This window comes from Manis javanica, chromosome 3 (assembly GCF_040802235.1).
Source record: "Manis javanica isolate MJ-LG chromosome 3, MJ_LKY, whole genome shotgun sequence".
Classification (NCBI taxonomy): domain Eukaryota; kingdom Metazoa; phylum Chordata; class Mammalia; order Pholidota; family Manidae; genus Manis; species Manis javanica.
Window position 1 is genome coordinate 147373306 of NC_133158.1, and position 23580 is coordinate 147396885.

A 23580-nucleotide genomic window follows, 5' to 3' on the forward strand; every position below is an offset into this window, starting at 1 on the left:
AAGTCCCCACCACATACCCCATTACAGTCACTGCCCATCAGCGTTGTAAGATGCTATAGAATCATTACTTGTCTTCTCTGTATATACTGCCTTCCCCGTGCCCACCTGTACATTATATGTGCTAATTGTAATGCCCCTTTTCCCCCCTTATCTCTCCCTTCCCACCCATCTTCCCCAGTCCCTTTCCCTTTGGTAACTGTTCGTCCCTTCTTGGGTTCTGTGATTCTGCTGCTCTTTTGTTCCTTCAGGTTTTCCTTTGTTCTTATACTCCACAGATAAGTGAAATTATTTGGTACTTGTCTTTCTCTGCCTGGCTTATTTCACTGAGCATAACACCCTCTAGCTCCATCCAAGTTGTTGCAAATGGTAGGATTTGTTTTCTTCTATGGCTGAATAATATTTGCAATTAATTTTTAGTGTGTACCCACAGAATGACTCAATCCAATCTTGTAAGGAGGACTGCAGGTATCACAGACTCCTCTTCAGAGTAGAACTGGAATGTGCTGCTCACATTCCTATGAAATAAGCCTCAGAGATGTTTATTTAAAAATTAATGCTGTTTTTGCCAAATCATACAAGGCATTCTGAGTACTGTGGCATGTGCTGCCCTTAAAACACTCATATTTTATGCACAGTAGTGATATGATTTCTTGTTGATAAACTTTGTAAGAGTCCATGGTCTGACACAATAAGCTCTACTGTTCTTTGAGGACTTTTCAAAGACCAGACTCCCAGAGAAGTTCTTGAAATACCACCTCATTTCATCCTCATAGAAACCATGTTTCACCTCTGGGGAAATGGAGCCATCTTTTTTCATTTGAGGCCAAACAGGTGGGAATAGGGGGAGCTGGAGTCTGACTCAAAGGCTAACTCAGCCTCTCTCTTCAAGACAATGGGGGAAAAAGCTAGGATAACTGATTGTAATTGTTTCCACAGGCATATAAAGTGTTTTCTAATTTAAATGAAAAAAACTTACATTCAATTCAGCTATTTTAAGTAGGTCTGGAATAACTTGAAAATGTGAATCAACTTTTTCAACTGTAAGTTTTATGAAATTTAAATAAAGATGTATTTCTGATGAAATTTAACATCCAAATTGAGTATTTTCAAATTTTAAATTGAAAATACCAGATTTTGAAGGTTTAGTATAAAAATATAATGTAAAATACCTTACTAATAATTTTTACATTCATTATATATCAAAATAATATTATGGACATAGTGGATTAAACAGAATACATTATAAAAACAAATTCCAGTTTTTTGCATTTTTTTAATGTCTACTAGAAAATTTTAAATTACATATGTAGCTTCTTTATATTTCTGTTGGAAAGTGCTGTGCTAAAGCTCCCTATAATTTATTAATTAAAAATATCAAACAGTATTCTGAGCATCAGATAGGCTTTGGTGATTTTTTAAAAGTGAAATTGCATAGAAGAGAGAATAGTATGAATCCTGCACTACACAATATCTTTACTAGGTTTGTGAAACATTATGCCATCATACAAAACACAAGAAAAGGAATTTTGGAGGATATCATAAAAATAATTAATAGTTCCTCCTATATAGATAGCTCAAATATTATGACTTCTTTTCTACTGGTGTCCCCACCTGGAAGTCCCCACTCACTGCACTGTGAGTCTCTTCTTGGACCAGTGAAGATTCAGTAGGACCCTTCAACATTTTTCATGTAGGAAATTTCAACATTTTTATTAAGAGGTAGCATGCATTTATTCAAGCCTTTTAAATAACAGAATCCAGGGTCTTCAGAACAAGGGTGTGTGTGTGTGCGAGAGAAAGAGAGAGGTTTTGAGTACATGCTTATGAAAACATTCATATTTCATGACTTCAGCCACAGAGACTGTTCCTTCCACTTCGCCATCTCCAATAAAACATGGCCCCCACCCCCCCGCCACCACAACACACCAGAGGCACTCTGCCAGTTGAGTGGGCAGTCCAAGGAACTCCCCAGTGTTGTAATGTGGGAATACGGGGCCCACAAGCTAGAGGAATTCTCCACGGGAGCTGCTTCTGACACCAGGTTCCTCTCCTCTCACCTGGCCCTGTGTCTGTATGATTTCATCCTTGCTGGAAAACCCAGAGAAATGTTGCTCTTTTAGCCTTTCTTTTCTAAGCTGGTAAAAGACATTTCTGCAGAAACATGTGCAGGCAGGCAGGGAGATTTGTTTAGAAGCCTAAGGTGTACTTTGTGGGGCCAGTGATGATAAATCTCCAAGTTACTACGGCAGGTTTGATGTGTGCTGTGTTTTGTTGTATTATTTTCACAGAAAGCTCAGAGAAAGGGAGCTCTGGCTGTTGCTTCATTTCTAAATTTGAAAAACAGGGGCCTCTCAGGTTTACAAAAGGCAGAGTGAAAACCAGAAAGCTTGGGTCCCATTACTGTCTGCCTGCAGATGTACCCCAGTCACTCTGTGACTCTGTTGTCTCATCAGCTACTTGGGCAGCTGATTCCTGTTCCTGCCGGGATCAAGGGACTACAATCAACAACTTTAAATGGGTACTGGGAGAAATGATCATATTTGCAAAATAAAGGCAGAATTTAGGTTTTTGTGTTGGTCACTTGCCACCTTAGCCCTGCCTGATAAGTTTGTTTGGGGAAACTGGTTTTACAGAGTGAGTTTTCCTGCTCACATTCACCCACTTTATAAGCAACAGACCAAGAAAGGTTCTCATGTTTTTCTTCCTCAGTGATCTCTAACTTGTGGTCACACTTTTTGTGGTATGAAATCAGTTAAGAATAATGGAATGATAATATAGTGTCTGATGTTCTGAAGGTTTGAAATCAAACCCCCAAATGTGACTGTAGGTGAGTTTTGAAAAATATGTACATTCTACGGATTCTCCCAAGCTGAATTTCGATCATGGAGACAATTTACTCTTTGACAAAATTAGCAATAAAATTCCAAGTTTTGAGTTATACAGTAAATATGATTGTAATGCTAAAAAGAAACTCCACATGAATTTGCAGTATTTTAATTAACAAGGACCTTTAAGGTAGTTCAACATATGCAGAGCTAAGTGCTTTGTAAGAAGGCAAGGGGAGCATTGAACATAAATGAGGAAGCTGGCCAGGCAGTGGGGACACCTTCTTTACTTCAGTCTCCCCGTCTGTGACCTACCTCTCAGAGAGCTTTCAAGGCCTCTGCATTAATGCTTGTGAGCCTGTGTTAGAATCTAAGGACATGGGTCTCCGTTCAATGCTGGCAACCTATGCAAATTAAAATAGTAACTTCTTTGGTGATGTATCATGCACACTCTGTATAAAATACTTAGATATTTCCAACCTGCATTTGTTTCTTTAAAAACAGTGGTACAAATGTGGCTATACTCTTAAAATCTTAAACAAATTGTGCTGCAGGACCCATTTATATGACACATTATAATCTTCTAGAATGAAACATGAGTCCTTATAAATCAGGTCTAACAGACGCTGAAATATCAATCGACTTCATCTCAAATTCGTTATCTCAAGGCAACCAATTAGGAATGCCTTCAATCCTTCTCTCATCTGGCACGTTAAATGAATAATAACAGGGCCTGTAGGCTAGATTCCTGAGTGGAAATCTTTCATTTGGATATTGTGTGTGAGCTAGGGTTCTTCTTAAGGTCTCAGCATTTGCAGGTTGGAAATCTGAATACAAAACATTTTGAGTCAAAGTAGGTACATCCCAAGTTGTACTGCCTTAGCTTTCTGGAACTAAATAGGATAAATATTGAATATCTGGTTGAATATTCTCTACCTGCTTCACTGGCACTGTCCTTTTTGGGGGATGGGTGGGAAGGATATGCTTAGTTAAACAGGATTGTGATTGTAAGGTTATCTCCGTTCTCCATTAGATAGAAACTGAGATACAACTCTTGGCAAAGTCAGGAAACAGGAATAATGAATCATCTTTATTCTATCTTCGGGGCTTCATTTTAATGTCCCTTAAATTTGCTCTCCTCCTTCTTAGCTGCATTTTAAGGAACAGGTAATTGATGTTTTTAACTCACTGTATTTGGGCCAGATGATTTGAGGCTTGAATGTTTTTGAAGACATTCTGGCAGCACCTTCACAAGTAGGCAGCCTCTATATCCCCAGTGACCCGTCTCTCCCAATAGTCACACCCAGTGTAATCCCTTCCCTTTGAGTGTGAGCTGGACCCAGTGACTCACTTCTAACACAGAGAAAGCGATGGGATACAACTTCCAAGTCTAGCTTACAACAAGATTCCAGCCTCCTACTACCTTGTTTTGCTCACCTCACCCCTTTCTCTCCTGCTTGTTCATTCTGATGGAAGCCAGCCTCACATCATGAGCTGCTCCATAGAGGCAAGGAACTGAGGGAGGCCTTTGGTCCACCGCCGGCGAGGAACCGGGACATGCTGGAGCCTGCCAACACTCAGATGTGTGAGTTTGGAAGTGGACCTCCCCCTAGCTGAGCCTTGAGATGACTGCTACCCAGGCCAGCACTTTGTCTGCAGCTCATGAGATGCCTTGAGACAGAGGACCTTGCTAAGCCACACCTGGATTCCTGATCCCCAACAACGGTAAGATAATAAAAGTGGTTTTGAGCCACTAGATTTTGGAGTAGTTTATTAAATACCAATAGACATCTAATATAACCTACAACACTTATCATAATAATTACTCACTTGTTTATAAGGTCCTTGAGGCCTGGGTCTGGGTCTGATTTATCCTTGTATGTTTGGCTCCTACATGCTGCCTGTCACATAGCAGAAGTTCAATAAATGTTTGAGAAAGAAAAAGAAGGAAGAGAAAGAGAAAAGAATGGAGATTGGGTGAGAAGATGGTAGGCATTTATGAAAGAATGGAAAAGCAAGCTGACAGACAGCTGAGAATTAACAGCCACTGGCCTAAAGACTAGTCACTCAGTTGACAGATTTTACCTCTACTTCTAATTAATTTTATATTTGGTGAATGGCTTAGCAATTGCTTATAGCAGAGTTCTCTTTGTGGGTATGCACTGGACTCATCTCAGAAGTTCCTGTCAAACGTGTGAGTGCAGAAGGCCAGACCCACTGCCTCAGTGCTGGGGGTGGCCCAGCATCTGTGCGGCTCCCAGCTGAGCCTCCTGGCCTCACTGCCTGCACAAAGGCAGTCCACAGCCGGGCTTGGAACAGGGCCAGTTCCATTCGCGTGGTCTGAGGAGCCTTTAAGGAATCCCTGATGCAGAAGTTTGCCAGAGACCAGGGCAGACAGCAGAAATGGGCCAGCTGGTCTCTGGGGCTTCAGCCTTTCCCTGCCCAGGGCCAGCCAAAAACTTTCTCCCGTGGGAGGGGTTGCTGCCTTTCTAGGCTGCTCACCTGGGAGCATCACCAGAACATGGAATAGATGCCTGAGAGAAGAACTTGACCAAGGTGTGGACGTAACCCAGAAATCCAGTGAAGAGACGACTCCCTGCAAGGAAAGGGCTGTCACAGGGTCCAGTGTCGCTCCTGCCACCAGCCTGTTAAATACTAGAGAGGTCCAGACTGGGCTGAGGACCAGGGGTGGATGAACACTGAGCTCCCTTTCAACTGGGTGAACCGTGAGGACACGGTGTCCTGACACAGTCACTGAGGCGTCGTCCCTCCATTCCACTACCTCAGCCACCCCGGCCCCATGACCATCTAAGAAGCCAGATCCTCAGTGTTCGTTGTCTCTGACGGATCATCACACCACAGGACACTGGCAGCCACCTTCAGAGAAGAGAAGGAACTCCAAGCATAAACAGCAGCTTTGGAAGGATCTGTGATTAGACATAGCCCATGACCTCCCAGCCCGAGGACAACAATCTGCAGAAGGAAAGAAGAGAACTAGACATTGATGCGGGTCCAGAGAGGGGCCCCCAGAGAGGTGTTATTGGCAGGTACTCTATGGGTTAGACGGGTTAGGGGGATGGTGATCTGAGGGTGGCAGGGTGGCTCAGGGAGGCAGCAGTGGCCGCCAGCCCCAGTCCCCTAGGCTTTGCTGTGCACTTGAGCTGAAATAGCTACTAAGAAGCCTGCTCAGAGGAGCCTGAGCCACATGGCGGAGTTCCTCAGCACCTCCGAGCACTGCAGGGAGCCACAGAACATGCCCTGGGCCCTGGAGGGAGCAGCAGACACCCGAGGAGACCCCTACGGTGGCCCAGGGTGGGACAGGACCTGTGTGGACAGAGACCTGAGGCTAAATGGGAGCATGCAGCCTGGGCCACACTGCCCTGGCACAGCGAGAGGAAGGGCAGGGGGCGACCCTCAGTCACCTGAGATTGTTTTTCACATTCACTGGCATGAGGAACAAAATAAATAAAATGCAGTTTTAGTTACAGAAGTAAAGGAAGTCACAAGGCTCACACAGCTCATTTGATGGAGTGGGGCTCTGACTCACCTCAGAGCCTTCCACACATAAGGAGGGCAGGCAGAGGACTTAAGTGTGTGGGGAGCTTCTGCCATACCCACTGCCCCAGGCATGTCACCTCCAAACAGGCTGGAAAAATTCTCTATGTGAGTCCAGAAGTTGGCACTGCCAGTTTATCCCCAAGTGAGGATTAAAAAGTAAAAGGAGACCGAGGAGCAGTGACTAATAGAATATAAGTACAGCATAGTAAGTACTAAATTGGAGATAAACTGGAGTTTAATTAACATCAGGTGGATGCTGAAAAGCGTGGGTGGAGCCCAGCACCCTAAGTGGCAGGATGCAGAGCCTGCACCTGCTCATGGCATCCTCAGTGCCTCTGTGGCTTCTTCCGTAGAAGCCCATGCACTCTCCTGACTCAGAACTTCTCTTCGTTATCACAGCTTAGTCCTAACTCTTCCATTCAGTAGGATCATTCACTTTCCTGGCTCACCTTCCGCAACTCATACATCATGACATAGGCTCAGTGTTGCCAACCCAGAGAATAACAAAAGCATGTATCTGCCCTGAGATTGTGTGAAAAACTTCAGAGACTTGCTTATGAGAGCTTCCGGATTAGTTCAGGTTTTCATTTCCTTTCCATATAGGATGATTTTAAAGAGTCCACACCTCGCTCAGTGCCAGGGACATGGCAGGAACCAGGAATTCTCCAATTCAGTCAGGTCTTATTGAGTACTGAAGTTGAATTTATGATGCACAGTCTCTGGCACTGCACACATGTTTTCCTGGATATTTTGGTGAATCAAAACATGTATCTTCATGGACTTATGTCTTAACTTCTGAAATGCTTTATTTTTATTTCTTGCTCATCTTCAGGAGGCAATGACTATGCAATAATTCAGAATTCCAGTTTTCCTCACTCAACTCAAATAAAATGTCCTATAGATAAGAATCTAAATGTATTAAGAATACTCCTTTTCTGAGAACAACTTGAAGAAAATGAATAAAATCACCTCTCTTAACTGATCTGTTTGTTCAGTTCAGTTTTTTTAATCTCATGTATTTAAAAATGTAAAACACACTGACACTTGCACTCATGTGTCCTCAACACTGAACCAAAGTTTAATTATCCCAGTGTGGTCACTGTCTACTAAGAGTTTTCAGAATAAAATGATGGAAGGCACAGATGACAAAAATATGAAAGTAACAAGATAGGCATCCAAATAGTGGTAAATGTAAAACAGAGCATTTAATAGTTTGAAAGACAATGAACAAAATTCTAAATGAGCCCTGTCTTAGACTAAGAAGAAAATTCAGAAATTGTTTTAGCTAACCCCACTAGGGCTAAGCATACATTGGAAATAATAGGGAGATAAAGAAATTATAGGGAGGGGGAAAGAACTCAGTAGGAAATGAAAATTAAAGAAGAAAGACCAAGCCGAGAAGCTGGAGAATTTGAAGTAGACGTGGTGGGGTAGAGTCACAGACCTCAGTGCAACTGGTTGTCCTAAAGGACAAACTAGGTAGGGCCTCTAGATCTGATGCCCATTTCTATTAGTCAATGTAGTATAATGAAGTGTTTAAGCTTCAGGAGCTATATAACCAAACAGAAGGCACTTAACTTTTCTGTTTCCTCATCCGTAAAATGTGAAAAACAGAAGTGATTTCAGAGGGTCATTGGCTTACTGTGAGGTGTAAATGAGTGAGTAGATATGAAGTGCTCAGAACAATGTCCAACTTACACAGAGTGCTCAATTCATGTAATTGCCATTATCATTATCATTTTCTCCATATTGTCACCAATATCATCATCATGATTAGCATTATCACTTACTCTGCAAAAGCAGGGGCTGCAAACTCAAATGCTGCTTCCATGGGGTGGGGCAGGAAACAAAAATGAGAAAAGTAGCTTAGTGTGCAATAGGGAGTGATGAAGACTGTGGCTATTTACAAAGTACATGCTGGCCTAGTATAAGTAATACAATTAAGTAATTTAAAATCATTATTCTTCCCAGAATAAAACAGATCTTGAGTCTGGATTCCTTGCATCTGATACCAGTTTATAACCTCCAGTATAATATAATCAACAGTATCCTCAATGACATCCTTAGAGTAAACACTAGGTTGCATTCCTTCTATGGTTTCTCATAATGTCCCTTGGTATAGGCTGATCTCATCATCTAGTAAAAGTCATTCTGCCTTCAGGCATAATAATAGTCAGATGCCTGGCTTACGTTAGAAGAGAGTTTTAGTGCGTCTAGGGGGGTGGAAGGCTATAAATACTAACCTTTAAGCTGAGCTTTTGAAAATGGAGTAACTTGTCATGGATGGATACCAGGAAAGCTCCATTACCTTCACTCAGTGAGCTCCCAGTCTGGGTATATGCCTCGTAGGGAATCACAACCATTCCCATGGACTCATTAACAATATTGAATTTATGTTGGTGACACCCAGAGTTATTTCTTCACATCAGGGCACTCTTCTGAGCTTCAGACACAAGTATACAGCTGTCTTACATAGTTCCACTTGTCATGCAGATTTCTCAAACCTTACATGTCCAAAATGGAACTCTCAATTTTTTGCTCAAAACCTGTCCCTCAACTCAGTAAATGATACCAGCATCCTCCTAATTGCTTAGACCAGAAAGCAGAGTCCTGTTCTCCATCTCTCCTGCCCAATTCACCAAGAAATGTCAGTTGTGTCTCCACCATGTATCACAACTGTAACCACTGCCCTGAATCTCTGCTGCTACCACCCTACTTTAGTCACCAGTATCACTTGCCTGGACAGCTGCAATAGCCCCTTGTGTGGTCTGCTGCTGCTTCTGCACTCCTCCAGGCCTTCTCCCAGGCCAAGTTCTTTCCCAACTCAGCCTTTGCATATGCCATTCCCACTGTCTGGATGTTCTTCCACTCTTGACGATGTTCTCATTTATAGACCTCAGCTTAAATGTTACAGCTTCAAAGAGCGAACCCTGAGCACCCTACTTAAAATAGGTCCCACTCGTGACTTTTTATCTCATTCCCTTGGTTTTCTTTTCTTTTAGCTCTTACCACTCCTTACCTTCTTTCATTAATGTGTTCATTTTTGTTTGCTTGTGCCTTGAGGGAGGGGCCCTGTGTGTCCTATTCTGTGTCTCCTCTATGTCTAGAACAATGTCTGGTCCTTGGTAGATGGATGGTACCTATATATTTCCTGAATTTTAAAATGAATGAAAAATGGACCAGAATCCTCCAAATAGGTGCCTGTTTCTGGTTTCATTGACTCTGCCCTGGATCCATACTGCACACATTTTGAGAAGTTCCCTTGGAAATTTCACAGAAACACCAAGTTAGTTTAAAGTATACAAAGATATCTGACTTGCAAGAAAATTTAAAGGTCACAATGTTGAAGAGCTAGAAAAAGAATGTTTGCAAGAAAAACACTCAGAAATGATGGACAAGGTCTCTCAATTAATTATGATATGAATCTATGAAAGAAATGGAAGGCTGGAAATTCTCTAAGTGCTGTTGTGACTAATCTTTTCACAGAGGCAATGAAATACTACAATGGGTCATTTCTGTATATAATGTGCTAACTGATAGATGAGTTTCGCACAATATGAAACCAAACAAGCTTAATTCTATGGATTCAACTCCCTCAATGAATCAAATTCTCTTTGCTAACAAATCCATGAAAAACATGGATGTCTTCTCAGTCATCAGGAGAATGCCGAAGACTCATCCTCGGAAGATCAGCTTTTCTTCCAACCACAGATGACAGTGCCTCAGCTCACTTGTCAGGACAGATTCCCAGGGGTTGAAAACGGCATTTTCAGCTCATTTAGATGTGATCAGTGATCTCATTTCTCCTGGGATGACTTCAGTGCTGGGGGCCCTGCTTTCCTTGTCTCTGGAGTTTCCTTTGTTACATCCCAAATATTGGGTCATACTTTTCACCTGGTACTTGAGACTCAACTTTTAATTTTCCTCTGTGTTTTAGACTCCTTAAAATTTGTGTCCCTTTTGTTCTTTAGCCTTACAGGCAAAACATTAATAAACATAGGCCTTGTATTTCAGGATTTATTTTTGCCTTTATATATTTGTGTCATACAGACTTGGAATACCTCATATACTCTGAAAAGAAAATGATATAGTTTAGATTCTCTCTCTCATCTCAGTCAGAGAGCTGGGTTTATTCTATCACTCTGATCACTCTACCTATAAATTTTAAGAGTGGCATTGCTAACAATAACAGAACCACGTGGGCAAGATATCTAAAATCATCTGCTGAAAATTCATGTGCTGAATTAATGCAAGGACTATAACTGAAAAAAAAAGTGTTTTCATAACATTAATCAGTCTTTTACCTTTTCCTAGACTCCTTCCTGTTTGACTACTTAATGCCTGATGATTAGAGCTAGCATTGGATGATCATTTATTATGAACAAAGTAATTTACGTATATTACCTCATTTAATCCTCACATCAACCCTGAGGCTTATTATACCTGCTTTTTAGGAAAAAAACTAACAAACAACTTATCCTTTGTAAGATTTCTCCTGATTAAAAAGCATTTAAGGGACAATATATGACTGGCATTGAAATTTTGGTCAACTACAGATACTATGCTTTCCTACCAAGCACTACTCTCCTTGGTGAAGTGTAGCTGATTCTCATTTGTTTGGAGAAATGATGTTCCTGCTAATTTATTTCTTCACAGACTTTAATGTGACTATAGCTTTTCATGGACCACATACATATCAGCACTTCATACACTACAATTACATTATACCTCTAAGCTTCTTTCCTAGCAGTTCAAAAATAATGGAATGTAGAGCTTAAACTGTAGTTGATTTGCTTCATTTTACCCCAGGTGTCTGTTCTAAGAGCTGTCTGCTAATAACTCCTCCAGACCAGAGGATTAACTCTATGAACAGGAAAATTTATGTATCAGACCATTACAGGCACAAATAGATTGCTGTTATTTCAGGTACGGTAAATGCTGATGTTCATTTAATTACAACTTGTACTCTTCCCATATGTTCCTTCAGAACAATAGAGGACTCCAAAAATTAGGCTTAGCAAAATCGGATTTTTAAAAAATTCAGTTAGCACAGCACCAGACATCCTCATTAATTTATTTTCTTTCCTCTGTTCTCTATTCCTTCACTTCTTTCATCTAGAGGCGGGAACTGATCATTATAATTCTGTTTCTATTTCAAATTAGAGTGGGTAGAGAATATTCCAATACTGTATTTTCTAAGTCATTTGGTAAAGAGTTCTTGTCTCAAGCTCTTCCCTAGTGTCTGAACTGCCGCAGACCCAGCTACCACTTCACCTCTCTCTGTCCCCACTATCCAGCACCAAACAGCTAACGTCCTGTGCCAGCACGAGGGCCAATTTACCAACCCTGCTTCTAATAGAGTTTATTTCAGCAAGATGTAATCATGCAAATCACTTTTCACATTCCCATTACCTTGATCTCAAATGGAACATTCTCAAACTAAAATATTTTTGTTTTGTAGACCATAATGTGTTATCAATTGAGATATACTAAGCCACAAACCATTAATCTGCTTTAAATTCAAGTTTCATAATCTCAAATTCCAGGGTTCTTCAGCTTCAGTGAATTTGAGTTTTCCTTGTGTTAAGATTAAACTTGCATGAAGATAAAAGTATGGCCTTATTTTCAATTGTATGATAAACTTGGAGAATTAAGAATCACAATAAAAACATAACCAAATTAAAATGCAACTTAAGAACGGGTACATTTGTTTCTAAGGCCCCAATCTACTTCTTTTGCCCCAGAACAAGCATTAGTAATGTAGTAATGCATTTTCCCCCTTTGTCAGTAGGAAAGCAGAGAATTACAAAGCCTTCTGAATCTGACCCAGTGCCTGCTGAGCACAGCATGCAATTAAAATACAAATGGATACAACAGATTATGCTGTTTAGTTGTTTATGCTTCTCATTCCAGAACAGATTTGAGGCAGTTCATTATTTATTATGGGGGAGAACACCTAGGTCTCACCACAGACTTCCGGTGATCATCCTAACCCCACCCACGGCTGCTTGCCTGCTTCTAGCAGTCAGGTAGGAGGTCCCTGGCCAAAGCTGATCTGTTCTAAGCCTGTACTCAGAGTGGACCAGCAGCATAGGCATCATCTGGGAGCTTGATAGGAATGCAGCATCTGGGGCCCCTCTCCAGACCCACTGAATCAGCAACCGCATTTTAACAAGAATCCTTAGGGGATTCATGCGCCGGTTAACGTTTAAGAAACCCAAAGCTGTGGCAGCTACAGAGTTCCGTATCTGGAGCCCATTTAATGCAGGAAGATGTAAGTTCACAGCCTGGCAGGTAGAGAGTGAATGACGGGGTGGGGGTAGGGAGGCCCACACAATTCTTAATAATAACACAGGAATCTGTGCAGATTATATTGCATATGTTTTCTTCCTTAATGTGTATATAAGCTACACCAACTCTAATAAGTAACGATTTATCTTTCTGGAGAAGTGTCTGATTCCTCAGCCTCATCTATGTAATCAAGGGGAATTCTCTCTGTGCAGCTCAGGGTGGTGAGAAACCTGGAAGAGCACGGAATCTGGAGGCTCAGACCCCTGGACTTCCCTCCTGGAGACCCCAGCAGAGCCCATCAGTCCCAGTGTTGCGGGGCCCTGGCTGTTCATCAGGAACACCTAGGAGCTCTCAAAAACCCACGCCCCACCTCAGACCACTTAAACAGGGGCCTCTGTGTATGAGGCCCTGGGCAGAGGTATTTTTAAGAAGCTCTCAGGTATGCAGGCCAGGGACTGACTTGTAATTGTAAATGAACGGTGTGTCACAGAGCCCAAGGGGATGAGGGGAAGTGACATTTAGACGTGCTCTCCCAGAGGATGGAGGGCAACCCCAGCGGATGGAGGTGGGCAGCCTAGAGACACAAAGGAGTTAGCAGACTGGGGAACCCCAGGGTTTGTCCGCAAGGACCCTCACACGAGGAGCCTAATGTCCTTTGGTGCTTTCCTTTGGGTTAAGACTACAGGTGATATCGTTTACAGTCATCAGCTTTTCCATCTGAACCTATTAATTCTTTGTAGGTCTCCCCAACCTGGAGTACAGTCTACCTTTAGCACCACCTGTGGTGTTGATGGTATAGGGAAAAAAAGAATGCAGATATGAAAGGAAGTTGGTTTCCCTCACCTTTACACTTTCTTTGAAACTCCTGTGTTTGTTGGGAACAGGGTGTTATGGAGGTGACTTGGGTCAGGCATTCCGAGTGGTGTCCCTGCGGATGCTGCGGGCAGTGCAAGCTCCACGGGGAGATGGGGGTGGTGTGGGGGGCAGGCAGCAGATGCCACGTGGCTCTGAGGTGGGCATGATGAACCTTTCCCAACACACACTAGCTAGTGTAAATTGACAGTTGCGACCCATTAGTTTGCCATGAAATCTGTTTTAAAGGTCACATCCAGTATTTTGAAGCAGGATAAAATGGCATGGAGTGGAGTTGAATAGAAAATATCAGAGCTTAGAGCCCATCCCCTCCATGAGGATAATTACTGTTTTGTGAAGTTTTGGTTGATGGTGTACCTGTACCTGTGTGTGTATTGGTTCACAGTGGAAAATGCACATCTTCCTATGGTTATGGTCAGAGTGTTTGGGGACCACTGCATTTCTCTGTAGCCTAATAAAAAATAAAATTTTTTGGACACAGTCTGTGGGTGCAGCACTGTGTGGCACTGTGAGACAGGCCACAGGGAAGATAAGCCACAATCTCAGTCTGACAAAGCTTAGGGGTTGGCTGGGCTGTGAGGACAGGCATCAGGGGAGTGGAAGGTATGGAAGCATGTGACCTAGTGCCAATGGCGCGGGGGCAGGCTTTAGCTGCAGTGCAGATTCAGGGAAGGACAGGGCAGCTGGGTGGTATGGACTGGTCTTGCCATACCAGTCCTTCTTTTTAGTACTCATCCCAAATATGTTTGCAGTCTGATGGGCTTACGTGCCTGAAAAGAGCTTGATTCGTTGTCTAGATCTGGTTTTTATTTTACAAATTTCCTTCATTGAGAGTTGACAACTTTCTACTAGATTTAAACCCTATAAATTATCCATGAATGTAGATATATTACTCTGAGAAACTATTCATGTATAGCTATAAGTAGATAGCAACTTTACGTTATGAAACAAGTTTTTGTATTCCTAGTAGAGTTGTCAAGTTTGTAAGGGCATTTCAAATGGTTAGATTTTCATAAAGATAAGCTTAAATGTAAAAACATACTTGATTTTCCAGACCAACATATTGCATAAAGAGAGGAGTGTCCCCTTTCCTTGGCAACCATTTGATTAAACCAAGATTTCTCTAATCACTCCTCTTAATTTGGGGTGTGGTGGGGGCGATGGTGGGAAGTGTTGGGAGAGTCTCAGAGTGTTAGTAAGAAACAATTACGAACGTGAAATATCCTGCAATTACACATTGGGAAGATACAACTGCTATGTTGGCAGCAAAGATGGCCAGTAAAGAAAGAGCAATAATGTTCTGGGCAGACACCCAAATTATAGAACCTTTTTCCTCTCCTCACACTCACTGACTTGGCCCCTCAGCTGAGATCGCAGGCCCACTGAAGATGTGGTGGTAATTCTGCCATTTTTTTCAGGTGGCCTTGTCCGAGGCAGCAGGGAGGGCAAATGGGCAGGAGGTACCTGACCGCTCAGGAAAGGAGCTTCCCATAGGGCTGGTGGGTTGGGGGGGTTTCAAAATCCCCCCACACTCTGAAAAGGGTGTTGCGGAGGTTTGGTGTTCAACAAAAAGTTTTTCTCCCTTTTAGAAGGAATCCTGAATCATTGCTAAGAATGCCAAGGATTTAAATTTTTTAGCCTATCCAGAAATCATTTTCCATTGGATTTTTCCTTTCACTTAATCTGGATGCTAGTCAAGGCAGACTTTTCCACTGGGCCCTAGTGAAGGATAATGTGAGGTCATGCTGGTATCTGGGCAACAAGATATGGTTGATTCTTTTGTGGATCCCTCAGAAATGCTTCTGCTATTAATATTGAGCCACCCCCAATTTGCCTTTGAAACAAACCATGATAGTACACAGCACTTTACCTTTGGAAATTGCATTTACATCTATAATCATATTTTATGATTTTGATAGCCTTGAGAGAGAAGTTGAGCATATATTATATCTGCCACCATGGATGAGAGAACAGAGACAGAGAAACAAGATAGGAGTTTCCCTCATCTGACCAGGTAGCAGAAAAGATGGAGAATGAATCAGATTAGACTGTCTTCCAACATCAATTCCTTCCAGGATGAAGGACAAGCAGTCACGAATCCAGGAATGCGGCCCATCATCCCCAGTGCCCATGAGCTCCCTCCCCCTGCACCGGATCCTGTGGGTCACAGGGGCAAAGACAAGAACAAGAACGTGCACCACAGTGGGGCCAGTCTGTGACTGTGACTGCACTCAGCAGCACGCGCCATGCTACCTGCCAGTACATGATCAGTAGGTGACAGACACAGGTATTGATGTAACTAAAACGACTTGGCCTTTGGCTGAAGTAGGCAAAGTTGTGGGGAGAGACCACAAAGACACAGACATTGGGGGCACAGGTCTGAAGTTCAAGTCCTGTCTCTGCTATGAGGCTTTGGGAAGTCATTTCACCTCTGAGCCTTAACTTCCCTGCAAAATGGGATAACGCCAGCATCCAACGTTGTTGCAAAATCAGAAAATAGTAGGCACTTAAATAACTGGGGGACAGGGTCATTACTATTATTTAGGGCCACACTGAGGCATACCACATTTGTAATAGACTCTGCTGCTATAAACATTACTATGAGAAGTGAATAAGATGGTCCTTAGGTTCCAGAATGGCCAAAAAGAATGGTAATGGAAGGAAACATTAAGTACGTATTTACTAAAGTAGAGATACCATGCTCATACTTGAGCTATAATATTGAAGCCCACGTTTCTGCTTTCTTGGGCAAAGCTTCACATTCATTTAGTGCAGACCAGTCCTCCTTGGTCACTCATCTCCTCGGCAGGTTCCTGCCTGCCTCTCCCAACCTGAGCAGCCTGCACCCACCCTTTATCATGTCCTGCTGGTAATAATTTTCCTCTTCTGGGAATCTCTCCATATTTTGGCAAAATTGTCTTTATTAAAGGCATGTGTTAGAGGTGTTGGTGGGTTCTGGTGGTGCTGCAATGACTCAGCAGTGCCTGATCCTGCCCTGTGGCATTCCACCCAACCATGCCCACGACCCCATGAGGTACTAAGAGAGATACGAACACAGACAAGAACTCACTATGAGCAATGAGCAAAATGCTCACTCCACTGCCAGCTGGGGGTTCCCTGGCAGGCCCGAAGAGGAATCAAGGGGAACGGCAGCCAGGACATGGACAAGGAGAGAGATTCACAGGGTCTGTTTTCTCCTCCTTAGGCTTCAACTTGAAATCTACCACACTCTGGAAAGCTTAAGGATGTGAATGGAAGCAGAAGTGCCAACAAAAGCATAAGATGACTCACTTCCTGAGTGAAAGAGGGTTGTTGCTTTTCAACCTGAAAGTGAGAAAAGAGATTTTTGTGCCCACGGGCATAACCTTTAAACACACAGTGATCCCGTCTATTCGCAAACGGCAGACTTGACCCAGTTTGTGTATCCTGGAACTTCATCAGTCGGGTTTGTGACTTCCTGGGTGGTGGGAGGTGAGGAGAGGGCACTGAGAAGCCAACTTGCCCTCATCTCTGGGGCCTTCCACACTATGACCTAGTGGCTGGTGCCACCATGGCCAGTGTGATATCATCTGACCAGACTATAAGCCCCTGAAGAATAGGATCTGCTGTCAGTTCATACTGCATAGTGTTTGGTACAGGGAAATAGATAACACTTTAAACATAGAACAAGATAAAGGAAGAAACCTCGTATTTATCAAACACATGCTATGTCGTCATGCTAGGCACTCAAATCTATCACTGTATTTAATTCCCAGGACAGTCATTTGATGTAGGCATTACTGCCCTCCTTTCTCAAGCGAGGTTGAGTAGTTCCTAACAAATACCAAACCTGGGCATGGTTTGAACCCAGGTCTATTTCCAAGGCTGTGCTCTTTATGCTCACCATGCTGTCCTAGAAAGCCCCAAGTAGGGTGAAATGTACCGATGACCGCATGTGCACCACCCACATATACCACAGGACACAGCCCAGCAGCTGTGGGACAGCGCACGTTACAGGGTGTGCTATGGCTGCACAGAGGCGGCTCACTGTGGAGAAGCAGCGGCAATGGGGTCCCCAGCGAGGGGAGGGAGAACAGGAAGAAGAAAAATGAAATAGGAGGGAGGGTAAGGAAATAAGAAAAATGGAGGACTGAGGGGAAGAAAGATACAGAAAGGAAAAAAGAGAAAGCAGGGAAGAACTTAGTTTTCAGCTCTCTGACTCCGTAAGAAATGGTCTGGTCTCTCTCAGCAAATAGCTCTAAAGCTGTCAACCCCGACACTTTGAAACAGCAACTACTTCCCACAATCCCCCAACTTCAGTGTCCCCAGATGATTATTTATTTCCAACTTTTGTCACTTACATATAATGACACTTAATTTCTTGAGGAAGATGTTTATCTCTTAAGGCAGAAATAGACAATTTGAATAATTTCTGTGCATCTAAGTGCCATGTGAATCATGTTAAATTTAATGAGATTGGTAACAAAGACAAAAATAATGAGACCATAATGGTGATATCATAGCAGTAATTTAAGACACTTACTTTTACTTGCCTACCGAGTCTGTCACATGCAATGGCATTCTCACTGGCTCTTATGCCTAGTCCTTATGCTATCAGTGGCCATAAACACACTCTAATTTATTCTGTATTTATCAACCAAAACTTTGAGTTTTGAAATTGTGGTCCTTGAATATCATCATTTGAAACTTCCTTATAGACTTGTGTATGTTTTGCCTTTTAAGCAAAGAAGTAGCAATCAAATTTGTTTCTGGAAGCAGAATGTAGCAATTTAACAGCAAGCTTTAACACGGATTGGGAGCACGGGGCAAGGCTGGAGTCAGACAAATGACCAGGGTTCAGGGAAGTGATCAGGTGAAAAGTGTATGCTCCTAGTACTGAGGTAAGAGTCTGGAATTTGGGATACTCCAGACAGAATTCTAGATACAGGCAGGTGGAGAAATTCTTCACGGAAGATATCCAGACATTCTCTGTGGAAAAGCTGTTCCTGTACAGGAATGGATCATGATGAAAACTAGTTGAAACTAACCCACACACTGGGGGATTCACTATCCCACTACAGACCAGTTCCAAGGACATGTAATTCACAGGTATACCAGTAAATACTGCACAGGGAATAAAGGATCCACATCAGGAAAAGAAATTGGACGATTAAACTTGTTGAAAACTGGGGAAGGAATGAAAGCAATAAAAACTTGGTATCACATTATTTATGCCTGACCTTTTTACTCATATATAAAGTTTCATTAGTGTTTCATATTTCAAAATGCCATTCAAATAAAGGAATGTCCACGGTCTCTAAGAATCTAAACATACAAAGCCCAGGAAGAACCTTTTTTTTTTAACCACCTTATTTTAATTTAAAAATTCACATACTATTAATAGCTTATTTTAAATAAAATTTGTCAAGAGATATAACTGATTATGCTGAGTTAGGGTACATGTTAGAGAAAAGCTGCAGGAAGTCCTATTGCATTCCAGCCTCAGGTACATTCTGACAGGAGCTGGAAGGATTCCAGATCTCTGCTGATGCTTACATAGCTGTACACACACACACACACACACACACACACTCTCTCTCTCTCTCTCTCTCTCTCTCTTTCACTGATTGTCTGGCTCCTTCCAGTGAATCTTAGAATAGAAGACTGTTGGGCAGAATACAGCCCCTGCTGCTATGGGGCATTCATCAACATTAGGAGTTTCTAGGTGTCTAGATTTCAAGCACAGTACAAGGAAACATTCTTAAAGAATTTGGGGAATAGATGCAATGTTGCTAACTTTTATTTTGCCACATTAGGAAACAAACATGCAAACAAAATGCTCATCATTATTTGCTATCACCCAGGTTTCATACATTTACAAATCCTTTTAATAGCACAAAAAAGTGAAAAATGCTCTCTAAATTTTACTTTCAAAATCATGTATATATTCTCATTTATATAATATTAGGTATGTGTTACATGTAAAAATATATTTTTTAATTATCTTAAGAAGGAATAAAGATGTATCCTTTCACATTGAATGGTTAGCCTTAAAAAAAAAAGCCCTCACAAAGACCTAAATGTAAGACACGAAATGAAAAACTCTTAGAAAAATCTCTTGAACATAAGCATAAGTCATTGTTTCCTGGACAAGTCTCCTTTGGAACGGGAAACAAAAGATGAACAAACTGGACTACATCAAACTAAAAATCTTCTGTATAAGCAGAACAAAAAGGCATCCTACCGTATGGGAGAATATATTAATAAATGATTTATCTGATAAGGGGTTAACATCCAAAATACATAAAGAACTCACATGCCTCAACACCAAAAAAACACAAATAATCCAATTAAAAAATGGGCAGAGGACCCAAACAGGCATTTTTCCAAAGACGAAATACAGATGGCCAACAGGCATATGAAAAGATGCTCCACATTGCTAATCATCAGGGAAATGCAAATCAAAACCACAATGAGATATCACCTCATACCAGTAAGGATGGCCACAATCCAAAAGACAAGAAATATCAAGTGTTGGTGAGGATGTGGAAAAAAGGAAACCCTCCTACACTGTTGGTGGGAATGTAAATTGGTGCAGCCACTGTGGAAAGTAGTATGGAGCTTGCTGAAAAAACTAAAGATAGAAATACCATACAACCCAATAATTCCACTTCTAGGAATTCACCCAAAGAAAACAAAATTCCTGATTTAAAAAGATACATTCACCCCTATGTTTATTGCTTCACTATTTACAATAGTCAAGACATGGAAGCAACCAAAGTGCCCATCAGTAGATGAATGGATAAAGAAGATGTGGTACATATACACAATGGAATATTATTTGGCCATAAAAAAGAAATCCTGCCATTTGCAATAACATGAATAGACCTAGAGGGTATTATGCACAGCAAAATAAGCCAGGCAAAGAAAGACAAATACCAATGATTTCACTTATTTGTGGAATTTAAAAACAAACAAAACAAAACAAAAAGCCCTCTGTTGTTCTGATTTTTCTCATTCTGCCATGTACTACTGAAATCTTCTGGAAACAGCATGGGACATGGGTCTGCAAGTTGGGTCCCTGTGATCCACACAGCACCAGCCTCATTTCCTCCCTTTCTCGGCTTGACTCTTCTCTGGTTGCCTCTGAATGCCATGCCCAAACAGAACTACACTGACCACCTATGGGACAAATGGGGCTAAGTGTGCAGAAAAGAATCTTGGGATGGTTTTAAAAAACTGATTAGAAAATGTTTGCAAAGCCCAGTCAATCACTTCAAGACTTCTAGGAGCAGGTTTCCAAGGCCCAAGTGTTGGCAGTGGATGAGGGGCCGCTGTCCAGCAGTGTCCAGGACTGGAGCCACATGCACGGCCCAAAGGAACCTCTTCCTGGGCTATGGTGACGGTTCTCCTCAGGGTGACAGGAGGCTCAGTCTCCTTGCACCTTTCTTTAAAAATGGGTTTAATAAGAGATAAGGGGCACATTTTGAAAGAAGAGCACTGAAATAGTGACCTGGAAGCAGGAATGCTTGGGGTTCTGCTACAGAGCCCATAGGCCTGCAAGCTCTGAGAGGCCCTTGGGAGGACAGAAGCAAGTGAGCTGAGGTTTACCGAGAGCTCTCAAGGGCCACTGAACAGGCCCAGGGGCCACAGAAGAAGTGCTGGGGGCACTCATTCGCTCAGCAGATGTTTTCTCTGGGTCAGGCCTGGTTTTAGGTGAATGATGAAAAGAACAGTCACTGCCTGGGGAAGATGATGTCATGAGGTGGGGGACAACAGTAACAAACCTTTGAGACCATCTTTTGCATTGAGGACAATTTTCTCAAGGTGAAAATGTCAGAAGAAATGGTTTAAAGTAGAACTAAGACTCAGCATTGGGGGCAAGAATACAATAGCCCTTGTAGCTGTACATTAAAAAAAACAAAAAAAACACAAAAAATCCCCTGTTTGGAAGAATTCTGGGTCACTATCTATGAGCTTAGAGATCCAGACTCTAGAACCCTTTAAGGGTCTGAGAGAAATCTGGGTGAACAGAAGTGCCTGAAGGGCAGAGACAGGTAAACGCGGCCCTGAATTTTAAAATGAGAAGAATGGGCCCTGGAAACGTTATGCTGGTAAGTCTGATGCTGATTCCCAGACCAGTGTTATGCACTTGGCAGAAAAAGAGGTAACAACCCATAACTGGCCACCAGCATTGATAAGCCACGTAAAGCAAGTCCTGTTTTTCTTGCTTTTCATGCTTTTACTGTGAAAGTATGGCAGATAGGATATCATTTGCAAGAAAGAAAGTTCTGAAATTTTTATGTAACTATCTCAGGATCTCATTTTCAGAAAATGAACTCTAATTATATTTGGGGAAAGTCAATGAAATTTCATGATTTCAAAGTCATTTTGCAATTAAAATTCAGTCTCATTCAGGATTCCTTTCTCTATTGGCCTCTTTCCCGTGGGGTTGATGATAAACTCTGGGTTTATGCAAATGACAGTGTTGAATGTGGAAAGGCATTTACTTCTACATTTTAATCTAGCTTGGTCTGGACTCCCTTGAAATGTAGAACTGTTTGAAAATAATCAAAGAACAGTTGCCTCTATGTCACATCTAAGAGTCTCTGGTCTGGTTCTTCCACTGTCTTCTACCGGGTGGTCCATTCCACTCTCTTCTCCGGTGTTCTGTCTGCAAAAGTGAGATGGCTTCATCCTTCAGTGCCCTTTCCTTTTCTCAGCCAAATTCCCACTTTACTTGGGACCCGGAGTTCAGCTGCTCTCCTACAATCATCTGGGGCTACAGAAAGCTGTGTGTAGCCCCTTTGGGACCACTCTGCCCAAGAGACCTTCAAGCCCTCTCTAGTCTACTGCTCACACTATCCCGAACCTCCGACTCTGGAGAGTAAGGCCTGTCCGCAAGGCAGCTCCCTCCCAGAACCCCAGCTGGGCAGCAAGCCCCAGGTTGTCTCTCCTCCTGTATCGTGAAAGGTAGAGGTCAGTCGTCTCCTTCCTCTGCTAGACGTGACCTACGGCTGTAGTCAGGGAACCTGCTCTCCATCTCCAGCATCTAATTTTCTTGCTTGTGTCCCATTTTTTTCTTCTCCTTCCCAGCTCAGGCTGTCTTTATTTTGCATCCTTACAAGAAGGGGAGAAGAAAGAGGCAAAGGGATGGGGACTAACTCTGATTTCAAGGTATTTAAAATCTTTTCCCCTGCCTTTTGGATTTTAAAGAATTTCTTATTTTTGTTCCTGATTCTGTTAGGCAGGAAAATAGATACGAGCGGGGTGGAAAGAGAATAAGGTCAGTTAAGCCCACTAGAAAGGACTCAGAGTTAACCAGTTAAAACTAGAAAGCCAGAAAAGACTGAGAGTTGATGAGTTAATCAGTTAAAGCTCAAAAGGTCAGGAGCAACTTGGCCTTGAATGTTTGAATATTCTCCAGAAAGGAGAGGTATCCGAGCACAGCCATGTCTTCATCTTGTCAATTAGATCATACCATTGTAAGATTTACTCTGGCCTACTAAAAGGTCCAGCTATAAACAGCATAATAAAGACTGGAAAATTTCATCTTAAAGCTAAAATTGCATTTTAAAAATCCCAAAAAGTTAGGAAGTAAGATTCTTAATGTACTCTTTAGCAAACAGACAATAACTTAGCCCACCTTGGAGGAAGGGTAAGCAGTCTTGATTGACATGCTCCTAGACCAGGAAGCTGCTATCCTGGGAGGGAACCAGAGCAGTAAATTTTTTGTGTTAAGGTAATTTTGCAGAACTACCTGGAAGACTGATAAGAAGAGACTTAATGTCTCATCAAAGATAAACATCTTGAGATCACTTAACAAGTTCACACCCCTAGCCCTTTGTCACATCCCCGAAAAAATCCTTAAAAGGGGGAACCCCCAACGTTTCAGTGCACACCTTTCTCTGAGGTTGCCACACTTTTTCTCTTTAAGTAACTTTAAATAAAACTTTCACTTCGCTTCTCCAAACTTTCAGGGTGCACCTCTTTCTGAGGTCGCCCACACTTTTAAGTGCATTGACTTTCTCTCCAACCTTTCAGGGTGCCTCTC

The 23580-nt window shown here is 42.2% G+C and overlaps 1 protein-coding gene across 4 annotated transcripts in view; it reads right to left on the minus strand.

Annotated features, from left to right (window-relative positions):
* KCNAB1 (potassium voltage-gated channel subfamily A regulatory beta subunit 1) overlaps positions 1 to 23580 on the minus strand; it is a 379428-nt gene that overhangs the window by 172784 nt on the left and 183064 nt on the right. The window lies entirely within an intron of this gene.